The following is a 9,907-nucleotide window of genomic DNA, read 5'->3' as shown; positions in this document are numbered from 1 at the left end:
TATATAGGTATAAGTTAGGATTGTTTAAACATTCAAGCGATAGGCTAGAAATGTTTAAACAACCAGGGGATAATTAAATCCGAAGGCTCTCTGTAAATGTAACATTACATAATCTCCACATAATTGATTAAATTAATGACTAACTAGCGCAATAGACAGACAGACAGACAGACAGACAGCTAGATAGACAGACAGACAGACAGATAGATAGATAGATAGATAGAGATTAATTGATATCAAAAGTAACAAAAAAACTTATAATAAACGATATGAGTAGTCGTGGCTTCACTAGTCTCACACAGCCATTTCAGGCCTCCAGTCTCGACTTGTTCTTGAACAAATAGAACAAATTTTTAATATTTATGTTTCTTCAAACTGACATTTCCCTCAAGGTGGGTAACTCTTCTATGTTTGTGGGGAATTATCACCCCTTAGCAGTCATCGCTTGTAAAGTTTAACCAAAATAAAGCTAAAGGTGAAAATTGAGAAAGAGCAATTAACTGAAGTGGAATTAAGAGAAATTAATACATCTAAGTGGAACGGTTATGAATGGGGTGGGTGTTGGAAGAAAAATATAAGCTAGAGGGATAAGAAAAGCAAAGTGGGTGGAATTGGGTGAAAGAGTCTAACTGGGACTCTCAATTTATATAACATAATTTAGGACAATTACATTGAAGATTTTTTATGTTGCCGAAGAGGAACAATAAACATAGAAAATGCAACAAAATCCACCATTAATGACATGCCAGGTCAAAGAATAAAGAATTGATTCAGTATAAATAATCAAATGTCAATTATCATTTCCCTGTTTCAGTCCATGAACAGCAACAGTCAATGTCTGTCAATGTCTTGGTTCCATTTCGTCTTCCAGACTCTCTCTTTCCTCACCCATCTGGATTATTTTACTTCCCATATACAACCCTCTTCTCATATAACTACAAGTACAAAGCGTCTGTGGAATACTCAACCAGCACTCACTGTAACCACTGGAGCAAGCTGTCTTGTGTGCAGAGCTCTTGCTAGCACCTCTCAGTTACACCTACCGCTGTCACATTCACTACATCATTTCAAGGTTCCCCACTTCTGTTTGTAACACAGTGAGTAACACAGTTGGCATTGACCCTCACCACCAGACTGCCTCTCTGGACCGCCAAACCAAATACCAAGTGGCGTACAAGAGTGCACCGAGCATGGTCAATGACAAGGCTGCCCCACTGTAGCACCATGCTTGTTGACACTCAAACTGTTGTCTGATAGTCACTAGCATAGGTAGAGGTGGGGCAGAGGGGGTGGTCCACCCCCAGGTGGCACCATCTTTGGGTCTGCTGTAGGCAATATATATTTTTTGTGGGGACTCAGGAGTGGCACCATTTTTGTGCCTGCTGTAGGCAGTATGTATTTTTGTGGGGTCCTGGGGGCAGCAAATTGAAGGGCCACCCTGGGTAGCACACACTCTAACTACACTTGTGCTGATGGTACAGGTCTTCTGCTTGTCCATAATAACCTTCAAGCCATTGGTCCAGTGACTCCTCTGCTTAGCTAGTCATCCAATGTCCTGCTGCAGGCATCTTCACCACATCCCTGGCATAGGAGAGCAAAGGGTTAACCAGCACTTACCCATGGCGCCAATGAATGGAAAGAATGACTTACTCTCCCTTTTACAGCCTCAATAGCCCATTAATACTATGAGTGGATAGTTCTGTTAATTTGAACAACTGGGACCTATCCTTTGAAAAGATTCCATTTTTACTGTAACCTATTTGACAGTTGGGATAGATATGAAGATGTTCTTTCATGTAGAGCAAGGGACCCCAACCACTGAGCAGCTCGTGGAACATTTGGTACAGGGCCACACAGAAGATGAGATTTTAGCTTTATTTCTATTTTATTGACTATTCCAGTCAATATCTTTTCTCAATAGAATAAGGATTTTGACTATTATCATCATTCTGTTGTTCTTCATTCTTTTCCTACAGCCAGTCAGCACTGCCTCTCCTACCTTCCCTCCATCAACTACCCCACCACCCATGTTCACAATTCATTACATTCACTCTCACCCTATCTTTATCATCTATCATTCTCCTAACACACTTCCTCCCCACTTTTCTGCCCTCACACTTTCTTCTTTTCCATTTAAGGTCCTTTTTTAGCATCTTGTCACCACTATCTTTATTTCTCTTTTCAGCTCCCCTCCAGTTGCTCACACATAAAGTAGGGTGGCCATGTACCACCTCTACAACATCAGATCTGTTCCTTTCCTATCACACTTTAAACCAGTGGTTCTCAACCAGGGTCCATTAAAAGACTTTTGGGGGTCCATGCAAGCAAAATAGTGAATTGGGGATCCACAATAGTATTTTAAGGACCCCTGAAAAAACTTTGCTTTAGATGTGTGTACTGGTATGAATTGCAAGAAATAACTAGGTTTCTTTCTCTAACATTTTATATAGCTCAACCTACATAAGTTAGTGTGTGGAAAACAAAGTAGAATTTTGAAAGAAGTAACTATAAAACTAGTTTTTAAACATTGACTGGCTATGGGGGTCCACCAGAATAAAACAGTAATTAAAGGGGTCCGTAGATAAAAATGAGAAACCCTTCTTTAAACTCTCAACAGCTGGCTTCCATCAGATTTCTATTCAGTTGAGAAGGCTCTTAAGTTTTGCAAGTTGCATGACAACTTCACCTATGCTGGTGTCACAATTAAAAAAAAAAGCCTCCAGTACACTCTGTATGGTGGCTGGCATTAGGAAGGGCATCTATAGCTACTGAAACATGCCAAGGAAGACATTGAAGCACAATGCAGTCCTTCAATTTGTTGGATTCTGTGAAACTGTCTAACCCATGTCAGCTTTGAAAGACATGTTAAATGGTAATGACGTGTGTTTGTGCGTGTGTGTGTGTGTGTGTGTGTGTGTGTGTGTGTGTGTGTGTGTGTGTGTGTGTCTGTGTGTGTGTGTGTGTGTGTCTGTGTGTGTGTGTCTGTGTGTGTGTGTCTGTGTGTATGTGTGTTTGCATAAACACAGCTCCATCCACCCCAAATATCCACTAAAAACAATTTTGACTACATTAAATTTATCTTTATCATTTACTTGTTTCTTCCAGCTCTTTTACACTCTGAGTTCAAATCCTGCTAGGATCAACTTTGCTTTCATCCTCCCAGGGTCAAAGTCAACTTTGCTTTCTCCCTTTTGGTGTTGATAAAATAAATACCAGTTGGGCACTGAGACAAGGGCTTCACTTAAATTTCATATTTTTTCTATTCTTCATTATTGCAGTTTGTTTGAATATATTATATTTAATAAATGGACCAAATATGAATGAGCAATGTAAAATGTCTCACAGAAAAGAAGCAACAAGGAGACTGACAATGAATGAAGCAAAGAAGGATGTTGAATGCTGCAAGATAGCAGAACATAGATGCAGTGCTAGAAGTAGCTGTCAATGTAACTCAGCATAACCATGGTTTAATGCAGTGGTTCCCAAACTTTTTTCTCTGGGTTGCATTTTCAGAATGAAAATTTGCTTCTGCTTCACCAAAGGTCCAAGGAGAGAGTTAAAGAGAGATAACCATGGATTTCCTCCAATTTGCAGACCCTAGTTACTATATTCTTAATACTTGATATAATGCAAAAATACTACAATAATAAAATCAGTCAATGATTATTTATAACTATTTGTACTGAGATTCATGCATGCAATTACAAGTAATATTTTAAATTTTGAGATCACATCTATTTTTGGCATATGAATTTTTAGAGACTGCTTCTAAATATTTGTCTTTCAATTATTTTGCCTCACCTGCTATCCTCTTCCACTACACCTATGAGGCACGCCACACTGTTTGAGAAATACTGGCTTAATGGGTACAAGATGCTGATATTGCAACAAACTAATGTTCATGGCAAAGTGCACTGCAAGAACATTGGCCTATCCTGATTTTGGTATTTGCTGTAAATCTGGTTTAATCTGTATTCCAGAAGTATCACATTTATCTGATAAGCTACATACTTGATTCATCAGAAGCAAAATATTTCAGAAAACACATTCAAATGTTCAATAGTGCTACGGCCATGTGTAGCATGAAAGCAAATGATGCTACAATTGCTTGAGGCCTTCCTACTTACAGAATTCATGGAACAGTTTATAGATTTTTTGGAGCACCAAGAAATGCTGTTACAAATGCGTCATTCTGTCTGCAAACTTACAATTCTGAAGACAAATTCAACAGTGGATGCAGATAATAGAAGAGAAAATATTGATGCTGTTCTTTTCCATACATTCTAATTCTGCTATAGTTTCAGTTAACAACACTTATTTACAATCATTCCTGTTTGGCACAAAATCAGAAAATATTTCTATTGGATTATATGCTGACAAAAAGCCAGATGGAAAACACTCCAGAAAGATTGTCCACATCATCCAGTGAGGTTGCTGTATTGATATCAAGTAATGTTGAAGAAACTCATTAGGCTGGTAGACTATTGGTAAGCAAGTTTCAATTGGAGAACAATCAGCAAAACCTTCAAATATTTAGCAACTCTCATTGAGCCAATTATGCCATGATGTATCATCCATATTTTTCTTGATGGCTTAGATGGACAGCATCTCAATATACTAAAACAAAGAGTCAATAGAAAAGTTATGTCTTTAATCTATCCCACCTCTCACTTGTCCTCTCTCTCTCTCTCTCTCTCTCTCTCTCTCTCACTCACTGCTGTAATAGCAAGTCCAACAATCAACAAACATTTTAACTTTATTATTTTCAGATAACAAAGAAAGCTGAATCCGATAATATATTGCATCATAGACACCATCTATTCTGTCAATTTTGTGTAGACTAATGGGCCAAAGTCCAATCTGCTTAGTTGCAGTATATCAGAAACAATCAACAGGCCCTATGAGCAGGCCTGTATAATGCAATCATTGCAGGTGATACTGGTCAGGCTGGAATTAATATGTCCTCCCAAACCCATTAGCAAGTAGTCCAAGATCTATGGCAAAACACAACTAAGATGTAATGGCCATTATCAGAAAATTTGGAAAACTAACATTATTTGTGATATTTAGCTTCAGTTCAAAGTGGGAAGAAATTTCAAGAGACCTCCATGCTGATCAAACTGCCACAGATAATTGTCAGTTTTCAAACTGAAGCAGTAACAACTTCTACAAAATATCAAACCTAGTGTTTTGAGAAAATTATGGTCCATATGAATACAATTGAATTTCAGGAAAGAGATTCATGACATTATTTTTTTTTTATTCTGCCATGGCCGACTTTGCTTGTCATCCTTTCAGTGTTGATAAAATACCAGCTCAGCATTGGGGTTGATGCAATCGATTTACCTCATCCCCTGAACTTGTTGGCCTTGTGCCAAAATTTTAAATCAATGATAGAAAACAATTCCAACACTTATATATTGACTGCTGAAATTCTTAGTCCAAATAATGCATGCATTATTGGTCTCTATGGTTAGGTAAAAGAAGCATACATGGATACATGGACGACCATGTGGTGAACAGATGTAGCTTTGTATTAACCCCGAGTTTTTCAATTAAAAACATTAAGTGGTGATACACTGTTATCCATTGCATCACTGACAAAGTCCTATTGAAGGAGGAAACAAGACGGATAATGAACATATAGTTTTATTTGAAGCTCACATCAATGTTGAATAGTCAAATCTATCAAAGCTGTAGAATATCTATATAAATACATATTCAAAGGTACTGACAATTCTACCATTTTGCTAGATATATAACAAGAATCTTCAATTTGATATCATGATGCAAATCAGTAAGATGAGAACATTAAATATGAGAATTATAGGTCCCTTGGATCATTTGAATTGTGTTGGAGACTTTTCGAATTTTCCATTCAACATAAAATCTCCCATAGAAGGTCTTTAGATTCATGTTCCCAATCAATAACAAGTAAATTTTGATCTAATGAATGCAGAAAATGATCTTCAGCAAGCTAGATCAACTAAATTCAAAGCTTATTTTGATAAAAAATGCTAAAGATCCAGAAGTGTGAAATATCCTAGATTGCAACTTTCCTGAACATTATATGTAGAAATCATTTAATATATTTTGGGGGAAAAGGACAAGATAACCAGAAGGAATTTCAGGGATCATCAATAGAACATACATTGCCTATCAGAGAGAGAGAAGACTTCTGTATGAGACTGTTGCTACAAGTTTTAATTTGCAAATGATCAATATCACTTGCAAAAGTTTGAAACAAGATAGCATTCATTTGCAAACTCTGAAAATTTTTCATTTCCACACACCATCTGAGCCTCTCAATTCATATAAAATGCTTTAGGACAATTTTATTGAAAATTTTCTATGTTGCAGAAGAGAAACAATAAACATAGAAAATGCAACAAAATCCACTATTAATGATATGCTAGTACAAAGGATAACGAATTGATTCAGTATGAATAATCAAATGTCAATAATCATTTCCCAGCTTCAGTCCATGAACAACAACTGTCAATGTCTATTAATTACAATGATTATATAGATTTGCTCAATAATGAACAGAGGACTGTTTTTTCAACAATTAAAAGAAATATCAGCAACAATGAAGGAGATTTAATATTTATTGAGGGTCCAGAAGGAACAAATGAAACTCTTCTGCTGAACTTACTTCTGTCCAATGTTCATAAAAATATCCAAATTGCTCTTGCTACAGCTTTATCAGGTAATACAGCTTCAATAATGAAACTGAGATGGACTGTTCCATTCTTGCTTCAAGTGTCCCATTCAAGTAAAATCTACATCACCTATCATACACTTCCTCATGGTGCAACTGATCGAGTGAAGGGTAAAGACCCCCTTTGGTCATGAATGACCATGGGATTGCATCTAGAAAGTTTCTCTCTGAGGTACAAATCTGGGCAAATTTGTTTATGGAAGACTAGCAGTCACTCATGCATATCAGCCTCCCCTCACCATGTCCCCAATGTTATCCGAGGGAAAGGCAAAGGCCGATACAGCTTGGCACCAGTGACATCGCAATACATTTCTACAGCTGAGTGAACTGAAGCAACATGAAATAAAGTGTCTTGCTCAAGAACACACCACACAACCTGGTACAGGAATCAAAACTCACTACCTCATGGTTGCAAGCCCAGTGCTCTAACCACTGAGCCATAATGCTCAGTTATTGGTATGGGATGAAGTCTTAATGTGCCACCAATATCTTCTACAGAAATATCAAGAATGTGAAAAATCACGACTCATTGACAGTGACCCCAGAGAGGAGATAGAAAGACAGAAACAGAGAGTTATTGGTGGCTGCTCAATATCAAGCTCTAAACTTTAGTTCAGTGAGTAAGGGTGTTTATTTTCCTGCTTCAATGGACAAATGTCACCTATGTAATCCATGAATGGAAAATATAGACCATATTGTTGTAGGCTGCAAATCATTGACTCAGAATTGCATGCTTCAAGAAGTATTGAACAATGAGTAACTTCTTGGAGATTTTCATCAAATTCTCTCCAAAGGGCTCAATGATTTTAGCAATAGAAGCATGCATTAAAAGTCTTCCATTTGGAGTCAATGTGAAGCTTTGTATATCCAGACAAATATGAGAATTCTCAATTGTTTGAACAACTATGATTTGTTGCATTAAATCAGCTAAATCACCATGTGAACTGGCTGCTGGGACTAGGTGAAAGAAGAATTACAAATATTGTCAATGCTGACACAGATAGCATTGTGATTCTACCTTTCCTAGCTGTGAATTCCTTGGAAGATTTGGTTCAATCCATTTATACTGCTCTAGCAACACATTTCAAAAATGAACAATGAATGTCTTCAAGGGTTAAGCTAACAACAAAAAATTATGAGTAATCTTTCTGGTAGTGTGCTTGTACTGAGAATCATAGGTTCAGTGGCAGAAGTAAACCAGGTTCCTTTTTCCATAGAATTTTTGAATTCACTAAAACTAAATACAAGTGGTCTACCTTCTCACACCATCAATATCAAAATAGATAAGATCTCTAATAATGCTTCTATGAAACTTAGATTATAGACATGGCCACTGCAATAATTTTTGACACATGGCCCTCGATGCTACTGACTGCCAGTGATCTTAGCAGTGTTGGTGCTGAAAGACTGCTAATGATTCTCTGAGTTTCTTTTCAACCATCTGACTGATTTATCATTCACTCAAACAAGGTTGCAATTTCTTATATGACCTGTTTTTGTTATGTCAATAAATAAGTCAAGGACAAAGTTTAGTTCGTTGGCATTGAAACTGGCCATATCTGGCCCAAAACTTCTCCCGGTTTTATGTTCAAAACAGCCAGATCTGACCTCTCACACCTATCCTACAACGCCATTCTAAAAATAAACAATTACATTATTGAAATCTCAAAGTATAAACTAATGGCATGATTAATTCTAAATTAAGTGAATAGATAAGCATTACATTTGACAGAGTAATCTCAATACTAAAGAGCTAAAGAGGTGCAGATTGTATCTTCTGAGTCCACTGTTCACACATAGACAATTATATGTTGTTATCAGCAGAGGTGGAGATCTAACAAACCTGAGAATATTTGCAGATCAAAGAGCATTCAGATGTACAGCCAGGACACATCATAATGATGGATATAGAACATTCACTAAATACATTGTTTATAGAGAAATCATCTAAGTAAATACAATTAGTGTAGACTGTATAAGCTTAGTTTGCAGATATCTTTTATCTTTTAATTGTTTCAGTCATTTGATGGTGGCCATGCTGGGGCACCACATTGAAAGGTTTTAGTTGAACAAACTGACTCCAGGACTCATTTTATTCAAAGCCTGGTACCTATTCTATCAGTCTCTTTTGCTAAACTGCTAAGTTACAAGGACATAAACACACTAACACTGGTCATCAAGCGGTGGTAGGGAAGAAACACAGGCACAAAGTCAGGCAGACACGCACACACACACACACACACACACACACACACACATATTTTGCCATGCATCTGATCTCTGCTGCTGATCAGAAGGAAAGACTGTGACCACCGGCACATCCTTCTTTTCCTAACTTGAATTTCTTTCTTTCCATCCAATCGGCGACAGAGACCAGACGCATTCTTGTCGGTACCCTGTCAAAGCTTATTCCTCCAGCGTTCGTCACCTCAACTCATTAAGGCTTAGCAGCCCTTTCTGTTTGTTTCACTGTTCTGCTTTAGTTACCAATTTTGACCCTCCGCAAAATCCCAAAGTTTATTTAATTTGCTTTGCAGGAGCAAATGTTTTGTCGAAGACATATCTTGTCATGAATTGCTCGAAATATGGAGTAGAAAAACAGCCTACAATTTATGAAGGGTCATTCTTTATGTTGCTTGTCTTATTTTCCATTTTTTCATTTGTTGTTCGCAAAAGAACGTTCGTATTCCATGTTTCCATATTTCGTATTTCTTGTTGTTTTTGTATTTCATGTTTTTACGTTCTATGATGTCCTATACCCATATATGCATATGTATATACATATATATGTAAATATGTACATATATGTATGCATATATGCATATATATATCTGTATATACAAACAGCAGGATGTGTGTGTGTGTACGTGAATGTAATTTATGCACGTCCACAAATTAGCACACATGTTGCTCCAATTTTAGGAGGACATTCGTCATGACCCTAGCTGTATTTTCGTCAACTTATTTTCCCCAGAGGCACCAGCGAATAGCAGTAAAAATAAATTTTCAACCAAAACTTTTAACAATTTTCAAGTCAGAGAAATCACAATTGTTTACAAACAGGAGTTAAGTCCCTTTCTAGTGATGAGTAAGTTTTTGTTAAGACTTTTGTTGATTTTTTTCCATCAAGGAAAAAAGAGTTTTGCTGATATGCGGGCAACACACACACACACACACACACACACA

General features: G+C 37.0%; 1 protein-coding gene across 1 annotated transcript in view; it reads right to left on the bottom strand.

Annotated features, from left to right (window-relative positions):
- LOC106883759 (putative uncharacterized protein DDB_G0282133) overlaps positions 1–9,907 on the bottom strand; it is a 94,010-nt gene that overhangs the window by 23,667 nt on the left and 60,436 nt on the right. The window lies entirely within an intron of this gene.

This window comes from Octopus bimaculoides, chromosome 28 (genome assembly GCF_001194135.2).
Source record: "Octopus bimaculoides isolate UCB-OBI-ISO-001 chromosome 28, ASM119413v2, whole genome shotgun sequence".
Lineage (NCBI taxonomy): Eukaryota > Metazoa > Mollusca > Cephalopoda > Octopoda > Octopodidae > Octopus > Octopus bimaculoides.
Note: the sequence above shows the minus strand (reverse complement) of the source record. Positions and strands in the feature narration are given on the sequence as shown.